Source organism: Bactrocera dorsalis, chromosome 1 (genome assembly GCF_023373825.1).
Source record: "Bactrocera dorsalis isolate Fly_Bdor chromosome 1, ASM2337382v1, whole genome shotgun sequence".
Classification (NCBI taxonomy): domain Eukaryota; kingdom Metazoa; phylum Arthropoda; class Insecta; order Diptera; family Tephritidae; genus Bactrocera; species Bactrocera dorsalis.
Genome location: NC_064303.1, coordinates 50,076,285 through 50,095,361, shown reverse-complemented (window position 1 = coordinate 50,095,361; position 19,077 = coordinate 50,076,285). Strand labels below are relative to the sequence as shown.

At 36.3% G+C, this 19,077-nt stretch overlaps 1 protein-coding gene across 1 annotated transcript in view; it reads left to right on the top strand.

Annotated features, from left to right (window-relative positions):
• Positions 1–19,077, top strand: part of LOC115065766 (carcinine transporter) — a 1,371,383-nt gene that overhangs the window by 1,177,022 nt on the left and 175,284 nt on the right. The window lies entirely within an intron of this gene.

Genomic DNA, 19,077 nt, shown 5'->3' with positions numbered 1-19,077 from the left:
CAGATCATAAGCCGCTACAGCACGCTTTCCACCAACGCACAGAACGAGCCTCCCCTTGGCAGTTCCGTCGTTTGGATTTCATTGGTCAATTTACTTCGGATATCAGACATATCTCAGGACACCAGAACATCGTTGCAGATACGCTCTCCCGCGTTAACGCGATTTCTGAATCCGTCTCTTCACAAAGTTTAGCAACAGCACAGCAAAACGATACAGAATTGCAGCAATTACTCAGCAATCCGTCAACGTCACTATCACTGCAGAAAATACAAGCAGATGCCACCGAACCAGCACTGTACTGTGATATAACTACTGGATCTATACGACCATACGTCCCAGTTTCACTCAGAAAACGTATATTTGATTCTTTATATTCCTTGGCACATCCCGGCATAAAGGCATCGCAAAAGCTAGTGAATAAACGATTTGTGTGGCCGTCAATGAACAAAGAGTGTCGCACATGGGCAAAAGCTTGCATCGACTGTCAACGTAACAAAATTCAACGACACGTATCAACACCTATCGGCACTTTTCAAGCACCTTCACAACGATTCGAACACATACATATAGACTTGGTTTCTTTACCAACTTCTAAAGGTTTTAATCAATGTTTAACTATAATCGATCATTTTACGCGTTTTCCAGAAACAATTCCTTTGGAAAACGGTACAGCAGACACGGTAGCACGAGCACTACTCGCCCACTGGATCGCTCGGTACGGTGTACCAAAACGAATAACATCCGATCAAGGACGACAATTTGAGTCAAAACTTTTTAACTCACTGTCGCAGATCCTTGGCATCAAACATTTAAGGACTTCTCCACATCATCCGCAATCAAATGGCTTAGTCGAACGTTTCCATCGCCAACTGAAATCTGCACTCCTTTGCCATCGAGAAACTTGGCTAGACGCTCTACCAATTGTACTACTTGGCCTTCGAACAGCATGGAAAGAAGATATGAGCACAACGCCAGTCGAACTCGTTTATGGAGAATCAATACGTTTGCCTGGATTCATCGCTCCTTCAAACAATCAAACAACCACTATTGAACTATTGCAGAATTTAAAACAACATTTCAAAAATCTAGCACCAACAGAAACGTCAAGACACGGAAAAAGATCAATTTTTTATTTTAAAGACCTAAACACCTGTTCTCATGTTTTGGTACGAAATGATCATATAGGAATTTCATTCTCATCGCCCTACGAAGGACCGTTCAAAGTTATTGCTCGTCACGACAAATATTTCGTCATAGACTACCGAGGCAACCCAACCTCTATTTCAGTGGATAGACTTAAACCAGTATACGAAGCCGATAGCGACGTAAACGAACTAGAATTTTTCACATCAGCCGAGAAAACTCATCATACTTCTTTTGGTGTTAAGTTTAGTGATAAGAACACCTATATTCCAAATTAATGTATAAAATTTAAATTACTTCTTAGAAAGTTTTAATTTTTTTAAGAAGGGGAGTATTGTAGCGATTAGCATCTCTCCAAATTGTAATAGATCCATTTATTAACTATTTCTAATATTGTAACTACTTAACTACTTTCATCTGGTAACACTGTATTCAGCAAACTAAAATATTTTATTCCGTTATAATATTGATCACCTCATATCAGCTTCTCTAATTCGTCCTATTCCTTTTGATCATTGGACGAGACCACACGTGTTCTATCGCACGCAACATAAAACATTTATATTCATATTAAAGATATATTTGTAAGTCGGATTTTACTTGTAAGTAAATAAATATATAAAATTAAGTAGCTGGTTAAATAGTGTTTTACTTATTAACACCTTAACCGCCACATATACTTCAAAATACAAAGTGGAAATGTGAAATAATTACTTAACATTGAGAACCATGCGTTAATACAAATTTTTGAAGTTTTGATCGCGAATATTTAATAAAATATACATAACTGTTAGCAACATTTAGGGTACTCACAACGTGTCATAAAGCATCGTAAAATCTTAAATTTTAATAGTAGTTATAAAAATTTGTTGTTACATTGCATACTAAAATAAGTTTACGCAAACACAACTCTGAACGCTATGTTTTCGGTTCGTTACAACTTGTAATTTTATGAGGCTATGTGAGACCCCTAATTATTTTTGCATATTCCTCCTCTGGAGAAGTTTCCCTATCAGCACATTCCCCATTTATACTGAAGTTCGGCGGCCAGGTACTGCCAAAGTAATCGGAATCGTCCCAATATGTGTATGTACAGCTGCGAGCAATGAAATAGTAGTGATTAGTAAAAGTTATATTGCGAAAATTAAAAATAACTGTGAAACTTACATATCATAATAATAATAAAAACAATTAATTTAAAAAAATTTGTTTACAAACTTTTTTGCCCACTAATATTTTATTGCGCGCAGATGTATCTATGTATATAAAAACAAGTAATAAACTTAGGTTCGGGTGCAACCGAACAATTTATACTCGTACTCTTGCAACTTACAAGAATCAAATCAATGTAAATGTAGTGTAAAACGTCAGCATTAGAATCGAATTATATATACATATACAGGGTGGCTGATGAATTTTGCTACATTAAGAAACTCAAATAATTTTTTTTTTCAGTGTATGGAATAAATTTTTCTTTTATTCATGTTAAAGTTCATTCAATTTTATTAAATATAGCTTAATTAGTTTAAAAAAAAATGGTATTTAAATGCCCCCCCTGCTCGTTGATGCATGTGCGGCATCTTACCAAAAAGTTGTTCATTTCTGCTTGGAGAGTTGAGACAGGAATAGCCGCAATTGTTTCTCGAAGGGATAGCCTTAGTTCATTCAAATTTGTTGGTTTTGCTTTGTAGACTTCCTGTTCGCAATAACCCCACAAGAAAAAGTCAGGTGCAGTAAGGTCAGGCGACCTGGGTGGCCAACGGAATGTGGAGTTTCTGGATATCAGTTTATGGGGAAATTTTCGTCGCAATTCTGTCATAACAGGTTGGGCTATGTGAGGAGCTGCACCATCCTGCTGAAACCACACAGAGTTGAAAGAAATTCTCATTCGGCGTAATTCTGGATAGAAAAACTCTTTCAACATGCTCAAGTAATGGTCTCCAGTAACCGTAACGGTGTGACCGTTTTCTTCGAAGAAGTAGGGCCCGACAATGTAGCGTGATGAAACTGCACACTACACTGTGACACGAAGTGGATGCAATTCCGTCTCATGGAGTATCTGTGGGTTGGAAGAACTCCATATTCGACAATTTTGTTTCTTTATGTTGCCGTTTAAATCGAAATGGGCCTCGTCAGACATGAAAAGTCAGTTCAACATGTTTCCATCCTCTTCCACCATTTGAAGCATCTTCTGGCAAAATTCCAAGCGAATCGGCAAGTCTGCACCATTGAGTTTGTTGGCGATTTGAATTTTATATGGGAATAAGTCCAAATCTTTGTGCATAATTGGCTGTAATGACTGTCTGCTTACACCCATTTGAGCAGATAAGCTTCTTGTCGAAACATGTGGATTGTTTTGTATGGCAGCAGCTACAGCAGCGATTGTTTCCTCCGTTCGAACTGAAGGGTTTCGATGGTAAGGTCTTCTTTTGACTGTCCCATGCTCGGCAAAATTGTTTACAAGTCTCATTATGGTCCATCTGCTCAGAGGATTTTTTTTTTTTTTTTTTTTTTTTTACGAGGAGGAAGCATCGAAAGCCTGAACCCAAGTCAGTGTGGAACTTTAATCCGAACTAAACCTCCTACTGTCCTGTACCGAACCCCCCGGTACCACCGTCAAGTATTACGTCGGGAGATTGCCGCCAAACGTGCGCCTATACTCTCTTTGAACCGAAACTACGGACTCCAGTGCGTGATAGCGGCGGACAATCCAAATTCTTGTTTCAGTGTCCCAGTTATCCATTTTTGTTAAATGTAAAAGTCAATCTGCAAAATAAAAAAAAATTAACCAGATTCATTAAATAGAAAAAAATTTATTTAATTTTTTTTGGTAGCGGCTTTCATCAGCCACCCTGTATACATACATAGACTTCTGCATGAAGTTACCCATAACGGCAATTGGATTACTTATTCTAGAAGTGGGCACACTTATTTTTCTGCACAGTATAATTGAGTGTGAGTGAATAGGGAAATATTGACTGTATTGACAGGCAGTGTTTCCACTCACTACATAGTTGTACAGTAGGCATATAACTTTTTACAATTTTTGCAAATACGAAAAACGGCATACCATAGTCGAATAGAGAATAAAAAAGTATGAACTCCATTATTTTTTTTTTTTTGCGAAATTGCAAAAAAGTTTCCGCGCAAAACGATATTACTTTTTTATCAGAACTGCGGAAAAACCAAAAAAAGTTTTGTACACTGCACACGTTTTTCTTCATAATAATAGATATTTATTTAACCAATAATCTTCTAATTATTCCAAACGCCTTTTAATTGACCTAAGGGAAGTGCCCCACCCACCCCAAACTAATTTTTCTTCAGAAAATTCTGATTCAATATAATAATAACACACAAAAAATGTTGACTTTTTTTAGAAATCCATTTTTGCGCGGAACGTTTTTGAACCGAAATCACCTAAAAAATTGATATTCATTACTTGTACAATATTTGCCACCACGTGGTGGTATGCCAAATTTTTCGTCAAAATTTGTTATATGCCGATTGTACAGCTGTTAATGAGTACAGCAAAATTGGTGTGCAGTCAACGCCCTGCACAGTGAGAGAAACTTTATGACTGGTATACCATATGCAAGAATAAGATAAAAAAACATTGGTTTTATTTTTTCGTTGAAAGTGTATTTATTATAAAATATAGAGCTTAGCAACTAATAATATTTAAATTCAAAGTAATTATATTAATTATTTTATGCTACAAAAGATTCTTTAATTCATGGAGAAACATTATTTTGTTTACCAAGTCTTCAGTGGTGGCACGTTTTGAGCGTTTTTCGCTAACTAAATTTTTTGCAACAGAAAAACCCTTTCAGATGCTACACTGCTCGCCGAAACTGCTAATATCTTGCAGCTAATTTGGTAGAGCAACGGAAAACGGTCTTTGTTAATTGACCACCACTGCAGAACATCAAAATCATCATTTCTTCAATGTCTTTGACAACCTGTTCCTTTCCTAAATCTGTGAATTTTGTCAATTTATTTGTGGGTGGAAACAAAAATAGGGAAATGTTATGAATTTTTTTTAAATTGGCATGAACTATGGAATCCAAATATTTTAGAAGTGAAAACTTGCATTTTTGTGCAATTTCGATGTCATTGTCTTTTGGAGTGGCTATTTTTTTAGGTTATTAATGTGTGGAATAGTCAAATGCAATGTTGTATAATTGCTACACTCCAGCTTTTTCGAACAAGCTTCAAAAGGAGCAAGAAGTTTCACCAATCCCCTAATGTTATTTAAATTAGTATCTGGAATTCTAGTTTTTTCCATCAAAATCTGGGATATTCCCATCCAGTTTAACTCAACCGACTTAAGTAGGTTAAAAATCGTATTCCAACGAGTTGGCCAGTAGATTGAGCATTTTCTTGTGCGTTCATTGCACGAGCGTCGTTTTCTCTATCATCCATGTTTAAGCACATGTTGAATAATACTGAACTCAGCTGCACAGTTGAATAATAGCACAGGCAAGCTGTCCTTATAACTCAGTATATAGTTCAGTGGTCGGCATGAGAGGATCTGTCACTGTGTTGGTGAGCACGAAAAAAAAGTAGTCCAGTGAGAAATTGGAATTAAAATTAAGCAATTTTAATTATTAATTAATAGTATAATGAAAATTAACAAATTGTCTTTTGAGGATATATTCCCTATTATCTTTAAAAGACTTGGAACATAAAAAGCATTGCATGGCATCAAAGGCATTTAGAACCATAAAATAGGGGTATTCTCTTGCTCTTGCAAGATTGCAGATTGCAAAAATACTACACCGAAATATAACGGGTGATTTTTTTGAGGTTAGGATTTTCATGCATTAGTATTTGACAGATCACGTGGGATTTCAGACATGGTGTCAAAGAGAAATATGCTCAGTATGCTTTGACATTTCATCATGAATAGACTTACTAACGAGCAACGCTTGCAAATCATTGAATTTTATTACCAAAATCAGTGTTCGGTTCGAAATGTGTTTTATCGACAAATTTTGTTCAGCGATGAGGCTCATTTCTGGTTGAATGGCTACGTAAATAAGCAAAATTGCCGCATTTGGGGTGAAGAGCAACCAGAAGCCGTTCAAGAACTGCCCATGCATCCCGAAAAATGCACTGTTTGGTGTGGTTTGTACGCTGGTGGAATCATTGGACCGTATTTTTTCAAAGATGCTGTTGGACGCAACGTTACGGTGAATGGCGATCGCTATCGTTCGATGCTAACAAACTTTTTGTTGCCAAAAATGGAAGAACTGAACTTGGTTGACATGTGGTTTCAACAAGATGGCGCTACATGCCACACAGCTCGCGATTCTATGGCCATTTTGAGGGAAAACTTCGGACAACAATTCATCTCACGAAATGGACCCGTAAGTTGGCCACCAAGATCATTTAACGCCTTTAGACTATTTTTTGTGGGGCTACGTCAAGTCTAAAGTCTACAGAAATAAGCCAGCAACTATTCCAGCTTTGGAAGACAACATTTCCGAAGAAATTCGGGCTATTCCGGCCGAAATGCTCGAAAAAGTTGCCCAAAATTGGACTTTCCGAATGGACCACCTAAGACGCAGCCGCGGTCAACATTTAAATGAAATTATCTTCAAAAAGTAAATGTCATGAACCAATCTAACGTTTCAAATAAAGAACCGATGAGATTTTGCAAATTTTATGCGTTTTTTTTTAAAAAGTTATCAAGCTCTTAAAAAATCACCCTTTACAAGGGCACGAGAGCACCCATTGCAGAATCTAGTGATATATGAGCGACTGTTTCAGTCAATTTATTGTAAATGACTATTGTGCATGGCTATTGTGAATTGGCGCACCTTCTGCATACATTTTTAACAAAAAAAACTGTAACAAAACTTTATAATTTAAATAGAAATTATAAAATCTAATTAAAATTTACCTTTCTCAACAATTTAACGTCAAAATATGACTTTATGTAAAATGACAACTACAACAGGGTTGCAATTTTATTTTTGCGTGACATTGCACGCAAATATACATGGGTTTTGGTCTGACATATTTCACAGCCCTTGCAAATATTTTTCTGCGTGTGTTTGTTGTTGTGCCGTTGTAAATCTGCAATTCTTGCACCGTGCACCGGGTTTTGCAAGAGCAAGAGAATACCCCTAATATTTCTCGCAGGTCATATTTCGTTTTGCGCTATGGTCTTGCGTGATGTTAATTCGTTGATGGCTCGACAACGACTGAACGATAGAGCGTAAGCGTACGTGTGAAGTTAGTGTGCAAAATTTTGCTATGAAATGCCGACCACTGCTCTACTCTCTCCTACACTCATTAATATTACTGTAAAATAGTTAAGATTTTAGCTAATAAGAATTTTTGTAAAGAGTCAGTTGAATAAAGACACTTGAAAGAAATATGTAAACGTTCAACATCGTTTCTATATGCAGTAATAAATCTTTGCTTTGTTTACATACATATACTCAACTCTAAGAAATCTTAGGGTGTTGTGTAACAGTTTTTTTGCTACTTTCATAGTAATCAGGGTGTTCAAATATCATTGAACATGCTTACTTATCAGCAAAGCCGAAATTCTACTAAATATAAATATCTATTTAATATATTAATATAGTTACATACATACATACATATGTATATAAATACATAATGCATTTACATGCAATGCACATCTACGAGTAATAATAATAAAAATGCATGGGACACAAATCTTAAATATACAGCAGAGATAACATTAAACACACATACACACACATGCAATAAATTGTACCCCTGCAAAAAATTGTGCGACTAATCTCTAAAGAGAGTATTCCGGGACTAGTCTCGATGTGGAACAATTGAGTATTAATTAGTCGCAACTAGTCTCAAACGGGTATAATTGGAGATCAATTAGTCTCAATTAATCCCTATCGGGTACTATTGGGAAAAAAGTTAGAATTTTGGCAAAAATACATTCATAAATTTCAAAGCAAAGTTACTGAATTTCCTTCAATTCAATTATCATAACCTATTACATTTAAAAAAAACCATAAGTAATGAATTTCGTACATGTAGGACAATAATAAAAATGGTCAAATAGTTATCAACAAGTTTGACTATTGTGAATGGTATTTACATGGCAATTGTCAAAATCAATTGTTTGACAGCAGCCACTTGAAATAACGAAGCGCAAAATATTTAGTTTTTTGGCTTTGTTATATAGATTATGGAATAAAGAAAACGCATTGAAGAATAATAACTAAGGTAAATAAACATATAATCAGATAACAAACGCGTATTAATATTATATTGTTTGCAGGGATCTAAAGTCAATAGAGGTTATTAGTGTGTTGCTGAAATTTGAGAACCCATGTGCTGCTGTAATGGATTCTACTAATGTGCAAGTGGTTTCATTTGACGACGAACAAATAATTGCTGTTGGCCGGGCTCTCAGAGCTGTAGCGGACGAAGTTTTCGAAGAACCCAAACAGGAACTCGTTTTATAGGAATCTGCGATGTCTGCTATTTTATGCAACAATCTCAGAAATATAAGGCTGCTGTTAAATAAGGACGTCATAGCGTCAATAAACGTGGATGGTTCACATGGAAAGATAAGCTTAAAATCTTTCCCAAATTTTTATGCTTCATTGACTGGTAAGATAAATATTCCATACTATTGTTTTACACATATGTATGTTTTTGTTTCGAGTTAAATTAAATCTTCTTTTCATTTAGGAGCCATTGCCAAATTACCATTTAAGGGATTGTCGCCGGAGGACGCGCTGCGCAAGGCCATTGCTTTCGAAAAAGCTAAATGCTTTAAGAAAGCTTTTGTTCACGCGTTATATGAAAGCAAGAAATCAACGCGAACTTTTTGAGTGGAGTACAAAACTGCGTAAACGATTTTTTTTAAGATACATTTTTTTAAATTTTGATGATAATTTCTTTCATGAGTTTTGCAAAAATTTTGATTTGTCAGATTTATGTTAGAGAAGCTGTATTTAAAGTGTTTAAAGTCAATTAAATAAAAATACATATTTTAAAACGAAGGCTTCGGATAAAATTTATCTTGATTGTTAAAGGGATTTTAGAGGTTTTATAACGACTGGTCTCATTCTGCTACCATTGCGACCTACAAAGCGACTAGTCCCTTTTTATACCCATTTGGGTATAAATGGGTACAATTAGTCTCTTCATAGGACATGCTCGAACAAAAGGGCACAGTTCAGTCCATACAAAGAGATGTAAAGTGGGATTAGTCGCATGTTCCTTTGCGACTAATCCCGGACACATCCCGGACTAGTCGCATTTTTTGCAGGGACACTTAAAATCAACCCCATGTCAAGCAGCAATAAAAAATATGCTGCAATACATAAAAACATACACACATACAAATATATTTAGTTATTTAAGATAGTTTTAAAAATTGTATATAAGCATAGAAAATACTTAATAAAAATCAGAATGAATATATTCTCCCTCGAGATAAGACGTTTCATTTCCCCCCACCAGTGGTAAGGAATGAGAAGTTCTGAGAGGCCAATGTTTGACACCACAAATGAAACATTTTTGGTCCTTCTAGCCGGATTTAGAGCTCGGCCAAAATAAAAAAGTCCTGTACTTACAAAACAGGCAAAATACAAAAAAGCCCTGTTCCAAATACAGGCAAATTAAAACAAAAATAATTGTAAGACGGGTGTATATTCCCGCATTAAAACCGATTACATAAGCCGTTTTAGCAGAGACTAAACGCAGTGATTTAACTGCAATCCAAGAGATATTCAGCGGCTGTGAGTCGAGGCACAGCAAGGTCAACTAGGCGACCAAATCAAATACCTCCAACGATTTCTTTGGAGAACAACAAGCAGTTAATTAATAAATAAAAAAAGTGTTGCGGAAAAACTCTTAAAAGGGGAATAAACAAGAAGAAAAATCCTGAAGCCTAAGCAGATTTTCCCGAAAAGGTGTTGTAACTACACGTCCAACACTTTTCCAACAAAGCCATCAAGTAAAACAAAAATTGAAGAAGTTGAAGTTAAACACCAAGATTTAGATCGAAAAACTTCCTTATTCATGAGGAAAGTGGAAAACCTCAGAAGAAAAATGTAAGATCTAAGCATGGAATTAATGATCGACAACGATCAAATAACAGGCTTAGACTGTTTATTTACAGACATTCAAAATCTAAAAAGCAAATTAGATTGTAATGTTGAAATCGAAGACATATTCGAAAAAATATATGATGAATACTACGAAGAGCTTAAACATTTAAAGAAAAAGTTACAAAAAGAAGAGCCTAAAATTTCTTATCGCCCTAACTTTGAAGAAAGAAAAATAATAAAAATTCCAACAATTTTATGGCGATACTAAGGAATAGGCCAAATTTTACAACGTGTTCAAAGTTATGGTACATGACAACGAGTAGATGAAGAACATAGAGAAAATACTGCGTCTTCGTCAATGCTTAAAAGGCGAAGCTGCACGAGTAATACAGCATTTTAAAATTTCGTCAAAAAATTATGAAGCAGCAAGGAGTCTACTTAAGAAAAAGTATGACAATCAGCCAATTCGGTTCATCGTACCAAAATTATCTACAGCTGCGACGATACTAACTAATGCAGTACAAAAGATTGAAGACAAAAAACTTATAAAAATTCCACTACTCTCTCTATCTTCTGTTGAGGAAAAAACAACAGAAATAATAGAGAAAGATAGAAAGGAAAATGAAGCTGAAGAAGAATCACTTGAAGAACTTCGTAAGCCTTCAAAAACTGAGGAATCTCACAATCTCATATCTCTTCCGGCAGGCTCACATTTTGGAGAAATGTGGGACAGTGAAGTCCAGACGAAATCGTTTGAATATAAGGACGAAACTGAAGTAATTGAATACATTTTAGAAGACAAGCTGCGCGTAGAGGAAATTACTTTTGAGGAGCAAGGCACATTTAACGATGTGAACAATAAAATGTCTCCTTTGGTAATTGAGGAGAATGCAAAAGATGAAATAAAATATCTTGCAGAAAAAGATGTTGAAGTTGATAAAGGAAGTGTTTCAAACGATGGTCCAGAGGGGAAAGAGGAAAATGCAGGCGAATCGAATGAGGAATCGATAAATGTAACTATTGGTGAAGACGAACAAAAACTTTTTCATGATAAGGCACCTGATGAAAAGGAAAAATGCACCGATGCAGAAGGTGATATTACCGGCAAGAATTCAGCGCAAAAAAGTACAAAAACGTTTGCAGCTTTGGATGACACAAGAACATCCAAGGGTGGATCCAGCAGCAGTAAATGCAGCAAGTCTGATGACGATAAATGAAAGAGAAAAGATGAGAAGTCCGGCGACAAAAAGGATAAAGACATTAGTGAACAAAAATCATCTTCAAACAAGTCTTCGCAGAAGAATGACAAAGTAAAGTCTTCAGTGAATATCTCTACGAAATCGTCGTCCACAGGAAAGCAGACAACACCTTCACGTAATCTTTGGATATCCGGGTTATCTTCATTAACGAGAGCCAGGGATCTGAAAACTATATTTTCTAAATATGGAAAAGTTGTCGGAGCCAAGGTGGTCACCAACACCCGAACTCCGGCTACACGTTGTTATGACTACGTAACAATGCCATCATCATCGAATGCCAGTCGATGCATTGAGAATTTGCATCATACCGAACTCCATGGACGGATAATATCAGTAGAGCTCACTAAAAACGAAATCAGCAACTCAACAAGTGTCGCCAAAACACGAGTGGATAAAACAAAAATAGATCCAGTTGGAAAAGCGGATGTAGTAACAACCATTTGGGAGTTACTAATACCATGGCAGCTTGCGTTAAAGCAAACGGACGAACTAAAAACCATATAACTACTCTTCAAATATACAGAATAGACGACAACGAAGAGCAGAGGAAGCTACGAGAAGACATTGGCAAGATCAGCAACAACGAATTAAAATTAAGTGAGTTAAATTTAAGAAACCATAGCGGACATTTATCTTTAGTGTTCGTAGTAATTGTAATATTATGCCTTTTAATACTATATTTCCGTTATAAATGTAAAGCGAATCATGCTGATAGAATCATTGTCAATATTCCCAACCGATAGAATATTAATGACATAAAAAACACAGTCCACTAGTTTTAAATAATCATTTCTTTCCCTCGGCAATATGTTCAAATATCATTGAACATGCTTACTTATCAGCAAAGCCGAAATTCTACTAAATATAAATATCAATTTATATATTAATATACTTACATACATACATACATATGTATATAAAGGGTGATTTTTTAAGAGCTTGATAACTTTTTTTTAAAAAAAAACGCATAAAATTTGCAAAATCTCATCGGTTCTTTATTTGAAACGTTAGATTGGTTCATGACATTTACTTTTTGAAGATAATTTCATTTAAATGTTGACCGCGGCTGCGTCTTAGGTGGTCCATTCGGAAAGTCCAATTTTGGGCAACTTTTTCGAGCATTTCGGCCGGAATAGCCCGAATTTCTTCGGAAATGTTGTCTTCCAAAGCTGGAATAGTTGCTGGCTTATTTCTGTAGACTTTAGACTTGACGTAGCCCCACAAAAAATAGTCTAAAGGCGTTAAATCGCATGATCTTGGTGGCCAACTTACGGGTCCATTTCTTGAGATGAATTGTTGTCCGAAGTTTTCCCTCAAAATGGCCATAGAATCGCGAGCTGTGTGGCATGTAGCGCCATCTTGTTGAAACCACATGTCAACCAAGTTCAGTTCTTCCATTTTTGGCAACAAAAAGTTTGTTAGCATCGAACGATAGCGATCGCCATTCACCGTAACGTTGCGTCCAACAGCATCTTTGAAAAAATACGGTCCAATGATTCCACCAGCGTACAAACCACACCAAACAGTGCATTTTTCGGGATGCATGGGCAGTTCTTGAACGGCTTCTGGTTGCTCTTCACCCCAAATGCGGCAATTTTGCTTATTTACGTAGCCATTCAACCAGAAATGAGCCTCATCGCTGAACAAAATTTGTCGATAAAAAACATTTCGAACCGAACACTGATTTTGGTAATAAAATTCAATGATTTGCAAGCGTTGCTCGTTAGTAAGTCTATTCATGATGAAATGTCAAAGCATACTGAGCATCTTTCTCTTTGACACCATGTCTGAAATCCCACGTGATCTGTCAAATACTAATGCATGAAAATCCTAACCTCAAAAAAATCACCCGTTATATAATGCATTTATATGCAATGCACATCTACGAGTAATAATAATAAAAATGCATGGGACACAAATCTTAAATATACAGCAGAGATAACATTAAACACACACACACACATGCAATAAATTGTACACTTAAAATCAACCCCATGTCAAGCAGCAATAAAAAATATGTCCCATATTTAGTTATTTAAGATAGTTTTAAAAATTGTATATAAGCATAGAAAATACTTAATAAAAATCAGAATAAATATATTCTCCCTCGAGATAAGACTTTCCATTTCCTCCCACCAGTGGTAAGGAATGACAAGTTCTTTTTTTGAGGCCAATGTTTGACAACATACCACTTACCACTGGTGGGCGGAAATGAAACGTCTTATCTCGAGGGAGAATATATTCATTCTGATTTTATTTGGTAAAATGTAAACCTTATATGCTATTTTTGAGTTCTTAGTTATATAATTAAACATATGTATAATATATTTACGGCACACCACGTGGGGTTGTTTTCAACTGTACAATACAATACATGTGTGTGTGTGTGTGTTTAATGTTATCTCTTCTGTAAATTTATGACTTGTGTCCCATATATTTTTATTATTATTTAGATGCACATTGCATTTAAATGCATGTGGTTGTTTATGTACATAGGTATGTATGTATGTTTGAAAATAGATATTTATTTTTAATTGTATTTCGGCTTTGCTGATAAGTATGCATGTTCAATGATATTTGAACACAAGTGTTTACGTTATTTAAGTGATTATATTGAATTACTTACTTTGAATATCTGTTCAATTTTATTGGGATATTATTTGTTGTTTGATGTTAAATCAGTTGTTTTTTTTTTGTGCAATTTTTAAACACGCTTCAAGTATTTCTAAATTTTTGCATGCAGTAGGATACAATCCTGGGTGGTAATTTGTCGTTTGACATATGTGTACAAATTGACAAATCGTTATAGGAAAACATCAATTGGAAATTAAGTTTAAACAGAAACATATGTATGTATGTTGAAGATTTTAATAATACATATTAGTGTTATTTATAAGTTTATATTGTTTATATTGTGTATAAGTGTTTTATAAAGTCTTCTTCCACGCCACCCGCTGTCATTACTACACAATCCACCATTTGGTGTTCAACGAGGAATCGTAATGTCTCCCGTAATCCCGACGACACTAGATTAGATGTGAATCCAAGGAATATTGTACAGCTATGTTTTCGTTGAATTCATCCGTTTCATGCAAATCGGCTTCATCAGGTTTCAACGGCTGCTGCCTACAATCAAGCTAAGAATATTTTAAAATACATAAACCTTTCCATAAAAATTGGTTACATTACCATTAGATTGATTTCGCTTATTGCCATCCAAAGATTAGTAGCTTGAAACCCCGTATTAACATACGACTCAAATAGTTTCGAGCAATCAATTCCTTGATTCCAATCGTAGCCTCGCACGATGGGTGTGTTTTCCGTGTGTTTTTTCACTTTGTTTAAGTACCGCTTCTTTGGCGATATCTGGTTCAACGGACATTTTCTATTGTATAAAATTTATGTTATTTATGTTTTATTAAACTTTAAATAAAATATTTAGTAACTTTATACAAACTAAACTTTGTTTTGATTTAATTTGAATGTTCGAATATGGAAAGCTGCACCTTTTATGTTTTCTGTCGGTCAAATGTAAACAAATACATTCAGAAGAAAACTCACCACCGAGAAATCTAAAAACAGGGCTGCATCTTATTATTAAGAACTCACTACAAAAAGAATATCTGAATATCAGTAAATGATATTTTTATGGGCGAAATATTGCACACTATGGCATTATCTCACCTATTAGTAAATATATAACATTAATAAATAATTTTCTTTTATATTAAGCAACAATATTTATAGTTTTTGTTTTTTTGATAAAATAAATTTGTATTTACTACCTCAATTTATACAGCACTGCGTTGCTACCACTGAAAATCCAAGATGGCCGCTATTCACCCCTCAGAAAGCTACCACCAAAAGGTTACCTACTGTATATACTGTACTTATAATTTCGATTTGAAGAGTACAACCATATACTGTTCTCACTCTAAGTGAGAACAATAAAAATACTGTGCTACCTATTTCTGTACTAAGAGGTATACTGTACAGCAAAGAATGAGTGCAGTATTTTTAAGAACACTACACTACTGTACAGGTCTGTTAAGCTAGATATGGGTACAATCATGCAGAAGTCTAATTACATACAATTAGCTGTTCACGGTTATGTGATTATTAGATTAAAAATAACCTCTATGCTCCGTGAGCACCCTATGTTGTATGGTTATTTGCTTATTTTTACACAAACAGCTGTTCATTGTTTACAATTTTAGTTCAATGAAATCCCAATTTAAAAAATGCCTAAACAAAGTTTAAAAAGCAAAATAATCGAATTTAAAATAAGTTCTGCTATTCAGGAAATGGACTTTATTGAAGGTATGTCCTTATTAAATAATCCGAATTTTAAGGGTTCAAAATATGCGTTGTATAAAATTTGCAGACATCTTGCATAATTTGCTGATTGTAAACAAAAAACAGCTGTTAATAGCAGAATTTCCAATAAGAAAATCTAAATGGAAACAATCGACCACAACACGTGCGGGATGGGATAGATACCGAGAGTTGAAGAGGGAAGCGAGACGCATTTGCAGCCAGAAGAAGAAAGAGGCCGAAATGCGTGAGTACGAAGAGCTTGATAAGCTGGCCGACAGGGGTAATGCTCGAAAATTCTACGAAAAAATGCGGCGGCTTACAGAAGGTTTCAAGACCGGAGCATACTCTTGTAGAACCCCCAAAGGTGATCTAGTTACTGATGCCCAGAGCATACTTAGATTATGGAGGGAACACTTCTCCAGCCTGCTGAATGGCAGTGAACGCATAACACCAAGAGAAGGCGAACCCGATTCCCCAATCGATGACGATGGAGCAGACGTTCCATTACCCGGCCATGAAGAAGTTCGAATAGCAATTTCCCGCCTGAAGAACAACAAAGCGGCAGGGGCCGACGGATTGCCGGCCGAGCTATTCAAACACGGCGGCGAAGAGCTGATAAGGAGCATGCATCAGCTTCTTTGTAAATTATGGTCGGACGAAAGCATGCCCAACGATTGGAATCTAAGTGTGCTCTGCCCAATCCATAAAAAAGGAGACCCCACAATCTGCGCCAACTACCGTGGGATTAGCCTCCTCAACATTGCATATAAGGTTCCATCGAGCGTATTGTGTGAAAGATTAAAGCCCACCGTCAACAAACTGATTGGATCTTATCAGTGTGCTTTAGACCTGGTAAATCAACAACCGACCGGATATTCACCATGCGCCAAATCTTGGAAAAGACCCGTGAAAGGAGAATCGACACTCACCACCTATTCGTCGATTTCAAAGCTGCTTTCGACAGCACGAAAAGGAGCTGCCTTTATGCCGCGATGACTAAATTTGGTATCCCCGCAAAACTAATACGGCTGTGTAAGCTGACGCTGACCAACACGAAAAGCTCCGTCAGGATCGGGAAGGACCTCTCCGAGCCGTTCGATACCAAACGAGGTTTCAAACAAGGCGACTCCCTATCGTGCGACTTTTTCAATCTGCTGCTGGAGAAAATTATTCGAGCTGCAGAACTGAATCGAGCAGGTACAATCTTTTATAAGAGTGTACAGTAGGCATATAACTTTTTACAATTTTTGCAAATACGAAAAACGGCATACCATAGTCGAATAGAGAATAAAAAAGTATGAACCCCATTATTTTTTTTTTTGCGAAATTGCAAAAAAGTTTCCGCGCAAAACGAAATTACTTTTATATCAGAACTGCTGAGAAAAACAAAAAAATTTTGTACACTGTACACGTTTTTCTTCATAATAATAGATATTTATTTAACTAATAATCTTCCTATTATTCCAAACGCCTTTTAATGGACCTAAGGGAAGTGCACCACCCACCCCAAACTAATTTTTCTTCAGAAAATTCTGATTCAATGTAATAATAACACAAAAAAAAAAAAAAGTTGACTTTTTTTAGAAATCCACTTTTGCGCGGAACGTTTTTGAACCGAAATCACCTAAAAAAGTGATATTCATTACTTGTACAATATTTGCCACCACGTGGTGGTATGCCAAATTTTTCGTCAAAATTTGTTATATGCCTAGTGTACAGCTGCTGGCGTATGCCGATGATATTGATATCATCGGTCTTAACACCCGCGCCGTTAGTTCTGCTTTCTCCAGACTGAACAAGGAAGCAACGCAAATGGGTCTGGCAGTGAACGAGGGCAAGACGAAATATCTCCTGTCATCAAACAAACAGTCGTCGCACTCGCGACTTGGCCCCCACGTCACTGTTGAGAGTCATAACTTTGAAGTTGTAGATAATTTCGTCTATCTTGTAACCAGCGTAAACACCACCAACAATGTCAGCCTGGAAATCCAACGCAGGATTACTCTTGCCAACAGGTGCTACTTCGGACTGAGTAGGCAATTGAAAAGTAAAGTCCTCTCTCGACGAACAAAAGCCAAACTCTATAAGACGCTCATAATTCCCGTCCTGCTATATGGTGCAGAGGCTTGGACGATGACAACAACCGATGAGTCGACGTTGCGAGTTTTCGAGAGAAAAGTTCTGCGAAAGATTTATGGTCTTTTGCGCGTTGGCCACGGCGAATATCGCATTCGATGGAACGATGAGCTGTACGAGATATACGACGACATTGACATAGTTCAGCGAATTAAAAGATAGCGGCTACGCTGGCTAGGTCATGTTGTCCGGATGGATGAAAACACTCCAGCTCTGAAAGTATTCGACGCAGTACCCGCCGCGGGAAGCAGAGGAAGAGGAAGACCTCCACTCCGTTGGAAGGACCAAGTGGAGAAGGACCTGGCCTCGCTTGGAATATCCAATTGGCGCCACGTAGCGAAGAGAAGAAACGACTGGCGCGCTGTTGTTGACTCGGCTATAATCGCGTAAGCGGTGTCTACGCCAGTAAAGAAGAAGAAGAAATGGAAATGCCATTCGCTTAGTTTTATTTATTTTTTGTGCTGCCATTTAGTAAAATTCCAACGACTTTCTAACAGTGGAAATAAGCAAACAACCACATAATCTGTAAACAAGGGCCTAGGTTGGTCAACTTTAGTTATTTTGTCATAACGCATTTTGTTGTTGTTTACTTAATCACATAACCACATAACCACATAACCCGATAACCACCTTATCGTGAACAGCCTAAATATACATATATAACTGCTATATTGACAGACACATAAGATTTGTTATGTAAGTTTTAAATGTAGTATATGGAAGTTGGGGTAGTATCGAGCAGATTTTATGTATTTTTTCCCAATACCACATACTAAAAAACCAATTATATAGAATAAAGTCGGTTGGATGTTCGAAAATCCTGATATTAGTTATACAGGGGCTAACCAAGTTTGGGTTTAAATTTTATACATATGTATGTATGTATGTACATATTTTAGGCACAAAGATGCACTGTTAAGAGTAAAAGTGATATTGGCAGATATATGTACATATCAGTGATCTGCAGTGAATACTTTTCTTATGATTATACTCTCAAATTCATGAATCACCCCCAATGTTCACTCATACTTGCTCTCACTAAAAATATTATCTTCTCACAATCACATGGCTTGCTTGTATAATAACACTGTGGAACATTTTTGGGATTATTGTCTGGGGGGTGAGAAATTCCAAGTCAGGGTGATGGTACTAGG